The sequence below is a fragment of the Hibiscus syriacus genome, unplaced genomic scaffold (assembly GCF_006381635.1).
Source record: "Hibiscus syriacus cultivar Baekdansim isolate YM2019G1 unplaced genomic scaffold, ASM638163v2 tig00110505_pilon, whole genome shotgun sequence".
NCBI classification, from domain to species: Eukaryota; Viridiplantae; Streptophyta; class Magnoliopsida; order Malvales; family Malvaceae; genus Hibiscus; species Hibiscus syriacus.
Window position 1 is genome coordinate 264,087 of NW_024062765.1, and position 9,087 is coordinate 273,173.

At 37.2% G+C, this 9,087-nt stretch overlaps 1 pseudogene; it reads right to left on the reverse strand.

Annotated features, from left to right (window-relative positions):
* Positions 1-1,286: 1,286 nt before the first annotated feature.
* On the reverse strand, positions 1,287-5,950 carry LOC120130031 (annotated as a pseudogene).
* Between the last annotated feature and the right edge of the window lie 3,137 nt (positions 5,951-9,087).

Below are 9,087 nucleotides of genomic sequence, written 5' to 3' on the forward strand. Positions count from 1 at the left end.
TGTTATTGTTTTAGACCTACTGCTTTGTATTCATGCGTAATTTAGTTTTATGATATGAATATGCTGATTATTAGTTTAATAAATCGTGACTTCATATGCAATCACTTTTATTCTTTCTGGATAGATGCATGTGTCCAATTTATTTTTTTCAGAGCATTTGGTTGAGCATATATAATGGGATGAAATAAATAAATAAATGATATGAACAATAATTAATTACATAGTGCTGCTGTAGCCAGCAAGTCACATTATAACAATAAATCAGTTTTCAGAATTTCATTTCTCTTTTTGCTGAAAACCTTAGAAAAATAGGGTAGAAGAAATATTAATGAGTTGTTGCTGCAGCTTTCTTAGGTTACAGAGAGAGTTTCTTGTCACTTTCTTGCATTATGATGCCGTTTGCTACAAAACTTCCTTTCATATTAGGATTTTTCTAGATTATTTTTTTCTTCTTAAAATAAAAAAAAATGTGTTTTTATTATCATAGCTAGGTTTGATGGGAAATTACAAACTTTTAATTAATAACGTGAAAATATGATGGAATAAAGTTGAATAATTTAATCAAATGTACTCACTCATTCATAAATTAAAATTAAATTCCTAAATTAGATGCTAAAGAAATAAAAGAACACACTTGCACGAGACAAGCACCATGAAAACAAGTTGGTTGAAAGCCGAAGTATTAAAAAGACAGTGAGTATGGCATCATCGCCTCTTAATTTAAAACTTATTTTAAAATGTCCCCAACGGAAAACAGAGAAAGAAGCCAACAAAAAACCAGATTTTATCAAATCTTTCCGTACAAATGTTGATTGATTGATCGAGTTCCTATTTTATTTTACTTTTCAAGTAGACATTTGTATACTTTGCAAGCAGGCATGCAGTTGCAGGACAAGCCCACCTACCCACCTACAACAGTGTAAGATCTGCTGTGTTAAAAATGGCAGGCCTACGCTTAGCTTTGTAATTGTGCCAAAGAACTGCTGCCTCCTCATTCTTGTCTAACGTCTTTCACTGTTTGTTTCTCGAGAAAAATCCCTGACCCCCACCCATTATTATTCTAAAGCTGTACAAAGTACCCAACTTCATTTATCTCCATTTATTACATATTCAGTAATAAAAGAATTATTTTTAAAATAATTTTTTTGATAACGTAAGACCACCCAAATGTGAGTAATATCTTTTTTTTATTTACACAAGAAATTGAAGAAAAGAGACGGTCCCCACTTTATAACCAGACTCGTGGTTTTGGGTTCTGAGCAATCAGACAGTGGAAGAAGGTCCCAAAAAAGAAAGCAAAGGTCAAAAAGCAAACCCACTGTTTACGACTTTGACCCTCTCCCTTAAATCTTACAATTAAATAACAACAAGCAGTGTCTGAGTTGATTTTCAAGATGATTAAATTTCGAGACATAAAACGACACCTCGTCTTTCACTCACCTTTTCATGTCATTCAAAATTTAAACCACCAGGAAATGATTAAAAAGAAAATCACGAAATTCCCATCATCCTTTTGTATACGCTGTACACTTTGTTATTCCCACCCTACTTTCGATCTCTGTTGGAACCATCCACTCTATTCCCTGAATCTTCACAAATTCACAACATTTTCACTCCATGAAAATGATAATGAAATAGAAGAAAAATAACACAAAAGGAACCCCACCACACTCCTAATTTATGCCCCCCCTTTCGAATGCATCCTCAAAACTCAGCCATCGGCATTTCCCCTAAAACCTGTTGCTGTCAAACGAGATAGACGACTCCCGTAAATTTACAATCGCTAGCTTTGCTCAAGTGTACCCCTTGGAGTCTTAGCTCGAAATAGTAACAGGAGCCTGCATGAGCGTGGGAAAATTGCAGTGACATGTTCAGACCAGACGGGGCCAGATGTTTTATTCTCTCATTTGCCTTCCCATTATGCTACCCATCTTCGATGAAAATTCTTCGTATAAAATCCTGAAACCTCTTCGAGTAGAGCCTTGGGCCAACAGCTGATATCGAAGAAGGATCGGCTTGTAATGATTTGTATGCATGCTCCAGCTTCTTGCTGATGTCATAGTCTTGTAAGATGTCGATGATGCCAAAGTATAAGAGTACTTCATAAACTTCTCCGCTATGCGATGAATGACTGGATCCACCCTGCATATACTGATCGAAGTCGCTTCTTCTCGACATTCGATCTGCTCTTGCTGGCATGTTTGCTCCTAGCCTTATCAATGGTTTCCTGGCAAAACAAAAAGACAAAATTATAAATTAAGACTTGCTGTTGATCTTCTAATAAAAAATTTAAGTTTTCTTTGACTAGCGTCGAGGAATCAACACAGTGGAAGAAAAGTTCAAATTGCATACTAACATGCTCACTTCGGATCTAATTCCCTGAAATATCTTGTATGCAAAATCATTTTTCAACAAGGTAAACAACAAATGGTATGTCATATTGTGATGGATCAAAATCATTACATGAGATAGAGACGTTAAAAAAGGAATAACTAGTGATATTTTGAGGAACCTTCAGTCGTGCTCTCTATTCTCATCCACGAAATTCATGAATCATTTCTTAGAAACAAAATAACGGGCAACAAAAATCAAGGAAACCCTCGGTTCTTATCTAGGGTCATAAAGGACCACAATTGCCACAAAAAAATGAAAAAAATCTGAATTATACCCGCAATATCTATCAGACAACACAATCAGACATCAATCATTTCATGGAATATGATCAAATATAAGCAAATACCAACACAAGATTAAGACCAAACCCTGCATAAACTTTACACCCATTAGTGACAAGTCATGCAATCAACATTTGACCAAGATATTTAACATCTAAGCATCACGGGGGCTTTGCGTAATTCCAAATCTATAATAGGGAAAATGGGAAATAACTTCAATTGCAAATAACATCAAAACAGCAAAACATACCTGCCAGCTAAAATCCGATCCATGTCCTGAAGCTCAGCCTCAAGAAAACGACAGCCACGCATAAACTTTTCATTTTGATACGAATCCTTCTTGCCTGCAAAGAGCAAGAAGATGCAAATCCCTATTCTTATTTCAACAGAAAATATCCTTTCACGTTTCATATGAAATAGTACAGTTTTTTTTATCAACTTACCTGTCCGCAAGAGAAACGGTGATAACCCCATTTTATCACATCTATTATCATCCCGAAAGTGTATTCCGACCAAAAGACTATAATCCATAATTCCCTCAGCCTTCAAGAACTCACAATCTCGATCAATTTGCCTACCACCATGTAGTTATAGAATATTAAAAACAAATATGCAGACAAACTGACATGACAGGATAGGACGAGAGGGAATGAAAAGAGTAAAATATAGCTTACTTCATAAGCTCCTGGAACCAATTTTGCTGGAGGCGAAACATAATTAAGATCCAGGTCTTTTAGGGTTGTGGTTTCATCAATTTCCTCTTCTGCTTATCAGTTGAGCGGCCATGGGAGGATCCTTTGAGGTCAAACCGTCTATGAATTCGATACTCAGAGCAAAACATATTCCCCATCACAACAAACCGGGTCTGGCATCATTATACAGCAAGTGAGATACTTTCTCAATGATCTAAGCCTTGAATAAGAATAAATTTACTTCAGTTTTTATTTATTTCAAACAGGTACCTTCTGGCCACCTATAGGTTTGACACAATGCACGCCGAAGAATTTTGTCACAAGGGAATTTTCGTATCGAGAAACATGTTGGTAGTAACTCGGAAGCATCCTTATAAAGACCTGAAACGGTTAATACAAAAATTTAAATCAGTCTAGACATCCCTTTCAATAGAAAACGTTAGTTTAACCAATAAAGTAAATTGGAAATTTCAGAAGCAAACAATTTTCCAAATTAAAGAATACAATTTGAGAAATTAATGCATCAAGACACAGAGTAACTTCCACATTAAGTAAAACGGGTTGGAAACAAACCTTGACTTCAGATTTCTTTACTGTCTTTATCATAAATCTGTCATCTTGAGTGAGGTAAAAGAAGCTTCCACTCTTCCCCGGAGAAGAAAGCTCCCTAAGGGCATCACTGCCACAAATAGCTACCATGTAATCAGCAGGATCCACTTGGAATAGCTCCCTCAAATGTCTACAAGAAACCCAAAAGGAATCAAGTCACCATTACAGCAAACAAGCAATTGAAACAAATACAAAAAGCAAAAAAAAAAAAAAACCATTTAAACATATCAATGAATACTTGTATGCAACCATGCAAGCTCATTTCCAGGGACACCTTTATCCTCAAAATTTGAAGATAATACAACAAATTTAAAACAAAGAACATGTGTTCAACTAAATAAAAGCAAAGCAACATACCTGAACACTAACGGACAATAATCTTTCCAACGGAACTCCGGAGATTGATGAGGAGGCGTGAGCTTTGATCCTACAACTGGAAACCTCGTCCAGAACTTCTCCCTGGGGTCAAAATCACTCGGCTTCAAATTCCGCATAATGGAGGCATGTTTCCCAACAGAATAACTACAGCAAAGAAAAAGTCACAGAAATTATCAAACCCTCAAATCCAAATATGGGAAACATATATATTCACCAAAAGCTTCCCAGGGAATTCACCTGATACCCAATTGCAAGTTAAGCATTAAGTCGTAATTCTTATGGCCTTTGGAAATAGTTTGTCCTGGCTTCTGAATTTCCCCACTAAAACAACAAGGATTCCTTCTAAATTGCCTAAATCCATCTCTGTAAATCATTGAAGCTTCCACATTATCAATTATATCACAAGTAATATCTCCTGCTTCACCATCGCTTTCCCATATGCAAATCCTGGGGAAATTCATGTTCCTTTCCCCGTGGCTTCCCCTTCCATCTACGGATGATCTTTTCCTCGGCATAAGCACCAAACTCTGCCCTCCTTTTAGAGAATGCTCCTTCCCATCGTTCCCATGATAAAACGTCCCGTTTAGCTGTTGAGTTATCTTCATGTTATCTTCATTCCAAGCTCCGACATAACAACTTCCGTCCGGCCAAGAAAATACTCCGTTTCCTTTGGGCATACCGTTTTCCCATTGTCCGTCGTAACGGTTTCCGTTCGCCCAAATCAGTGTTCCACGACCAAAGATAACGCCGCTTTTCCATTCACCGACGTACTCGATCCCGTTACTCCAAACGTAACGACCGTGCCCATCTTGTAGGTTTTTCCTCCATGATCCTTCGTAGAAATCCCCATTTGCATAACGTTTATGGCCATGGCCGTGTTTCCGATCGGAACTCCACGACCCACGGTACATGTCGCCGTCTGCTCCGATGAACATCCCGAATCCTTCCATCCGACCCGACTTGAAATCACCTTCAAAAGTTGCTCCAGACGGCCAAGAGAACTTCCCTTTCCCGTAGGCTTTCCCACGACGCCACTCACCTTCATACATGCACCCGTCTTTCCAAAGGTACTTTCCGGATCCGTGTGGCGCGTTAGTTGAGAAGCTACCGATGTAGAGATCACCGTTAGGTAGTAATTTTTCGACAGTGGTTCCCAAACCCGCGGTGACGAAGGAGGTAGCAATAGTCGTGGGAGTCACGCGCCGAGTCGCAGCTTGAGATCGGCTCCGGTGATGGTGAGCCGTAGGAGTCGTAACAGCAACCACCAGATTGTCGTTCTCCTTTTCCTCGTCCGATTTCTTCTTGGTGTGTAATACGACGTTACTCTGCTTATTGAACAATGCTCCGTCCATTTCTTCTTCTCTGTCCAATACTATTTGTCCCTCGTTTCCTACTTAGCTACAGCATTCCCGAACTCTAAACCACGCCGGCAAATTAATCATTTCCGGCTCCGGCGAATGCTATGTATTTATTTTCCTTTTTTCTTTTTGCCAACTTTTCTTTTTCTTTCTCTTTCGTTTGGTGCTTTTGTGCTGTTTGGAGAGAGAGAGAGAGTTGGGAATGGGAATCCTACAAAACACGAAGTAGAAAAGGAAAGAGAAAATACAATTAAATCAAAAATAAATTTAAAAGAGAGGAAGAGGAAAGGACTAAGGGAGGCCGCTTTTGCATAGGGAAACGTTGCTTCCTATGCTCAGTAAATTGTAATGTTTTATTTTAGTACCAGAAAAAAGAAATAATAACAGCTCAGCTTCCGTGACTACTTCTTAATACCGATTTTGCCCTTATTTTTGTGCGAAATATCGGGATTCCAACTCTGGGTATCTTTTTTTCTGTTTGCTAAATTCCCCCGGCTATTTTCTCAATATATCATCGGTGATTGGTATTATTATCGATCTAATATCGGTCAGACTATATTTCTTAATCTAACATTCTTAGTAAAAAAAGTGCCCCCTGCACCGCACTATATGTTGATTTGGCGCCACGTGGGTATAGTGCATCCCCTGCCCCGGGATATACGGTGATCTGACGTCACGTGAGTATAGCGCGCCCCCTGATCATCGCTGCGCTATACGCCGAAATTATATTTAACGCGATTTTTGATCCGCGCTATATCTTTTATCTGAATAATTACATATAACGCAGTGCAGGTACCGCGCCTTATATGCTTATAAATACACTCCTCCAGCTCACATCTCCTCGCATCTCTCCTCTCTTATAAATTAATAACAACAATTCCGTCAACGAGTAATAATTCTCGCAATCTTCTCAAATTTGATTTAGAATTCGTGCAATTTTTCGTTATAAGTAATTTTATTATAATTTTTTAATTATACTTATTATTTATTATCATTATTTGAAAAAATATTATACTAAATATTTTCAATTAATTTTTATGTTTATAAAATTGAAAAGCGAGAGTATACGTCGAAATAGTTTTGCGGTGCAGGTAATAATATAAAATTATATTATTTAAATTATTTACGTTGATGTGTAAAAAATTTATTGTGTTATATTTTCGTTCATATATAATTTATTTAATCAGGTTTGTTTAAGTTATTTTTTTCAGATATAATATTGTCGCACTTTTAAACTCAAAGAATTGCGCGACTTTCAGCCATTGTTTACTATGATGGTGAAATTCGAGAAGATGAAACCGACGTTGTTTTCGTATCAAATGAGCGAGTTAAAATATCATTCAAGAGAAACATAACTCTTGAGGAGCTAATAACGAAGATTTCGAGGAAGATTCATGTTGGAAGTAACAAAAGAATGTCGTCGTTGCAGTACAGATTTCCAACATCATTGTTGCCATTAACTTATACAGCGTTCGAACTTTCGAACAATGATGATGTTCAAATGATGGTTGAAGCTCAAAGTAATTATTCAGACGCCGCTATTGAGATGTATGCTCATTTTGTTCAAGTGCGTGTTGTTCGGGGTCAATCTTTAAGCTCACACTATGGGCTGGCTGAACAAGTTGATCAAGTTGACAGCCCGACTACAATAATGTGTAATGATTTTAATGCCATAATGGGGAGATATTCATCCGTAACTCCTTACGATATGTACCGACGTGGGTCCACGAACAATCCGTATGGCAACACCGCGTCCAGTTCAAGGGGAAGGCATTCATCTGCAAATTTCTTTGACCATATGGAGATGCCATCGACGCAACCATCTGTGCAGTTTCCATTTGACACGATGGCTTCAAGCTCCAGGGGGAGGCATTCGACTGCGAGCTTTTTCGATCTCAATGTCGATATGCCTTCCAGTTCAAGGGGAAGGCTTGCAAGTAGTAGGCTCTTCGACCTAAATGTGGAGAGCATGGAGGAACCATCATCTCCACCAGCAAAACCACTTCGTGAGCCTGGTGCGGATGGTGCTGCGACTAGATTATTCATTCACCCAGAATCACCGTAATTCAACTCCGATGATGATGAATGTAACATCCCAAATTATGGGTTAGTGACTAAATTGTAAAATTTCAGAATTTGGTGATTAAAGTGGAAAAGTTGAAAAGTTCAATGATTTATGCGGAGATAATCCATGGAAGTTTTTAGTAATTATCCAAAGTAGTAAATGGCAAAATGGTCATTTGACAATAAAGATATTTTTTATCCCCTTTAATAAGAGATTGAAACGTGGAAGATGAAAACATTTCATCTCTTCTTCCTTTCTTCTTTCTCCTCCCGTAAGAGCTCAAGGGCAAAGGTAAGTTTCTTCATTAGTTGATTATTTGTTCAACTACAGGTTGGGTTTTGATCATTGGATGGTAATTAAGCTTAAGGAAAGCTAAATTGGTTCTAAAACAACAAGATGAAAGGTATAGGAGAGATTAAAGATTTTGAGTTTTTGAATGAAATCTTGAAATAAAGTTGATAAGTTGAATTTTAAGTTGAATTTGACTTGTCAATAGTTGAATTAAGAGATTTAAAGTGACAGAAAAGAATTTAGAACATGTTGAAAATTTAGTATAATTCTTGAATTTTATTAAGAGGAGAGGTTTTGAGAATTAAGATGAATTAAATGAGTACAAATGGGCTTAAGTATGTGTGTTTGAGTTTAGTATATAGTAGAGGTTGAAATATGAAGTGTTTAAGATGAAATGAAGTAAATTTCATGCTGAAAATATGATTTCTGGGCAAGGGGAATCGGTACCCATTCAAGGGAATCGGTACCCATTCAATGGGGAATCGATACCTCTCAAGCGAACCAGAAATTTCAGAATCTCATAGGGGAACCGATTCCCCCACAGGAGGGAATCGATTCCCCCTAAAGGAAAAATGTGAATATTGGTTTAATAAGTTCGTTTAAGTTGCTAGTATCTAATTACAAGGTGTAGGTATCTAATGATTGCCTCAAAATGTACATTTATGTAGATTCTGAGCGTAAAGCAATTCCGGAACATTTGGCAAGTAAAATCGATCAAGGGAAAGATAAGAGATTGGAATTGACTAGTGAGGCCAAGGTGAGTGCATACTAGTGATATGTAGTGTTTAATGGAAATAAGACTTGCGATGAGTCTATTTCCTAGAGTAATATGCATGAAGTCATGGACATGATTATGTGTTGTTATAATTATATGTGATTATATGTATTACATTGATTGTATGTATGCATGACTAAAGATAATGATATGCTTTGTATATGCTATATGATTTATGTAAAACTTTATTATGTAATAATGGAAAAATATGGGATAAGTTATATGATAGAGCCATAAGAAATGA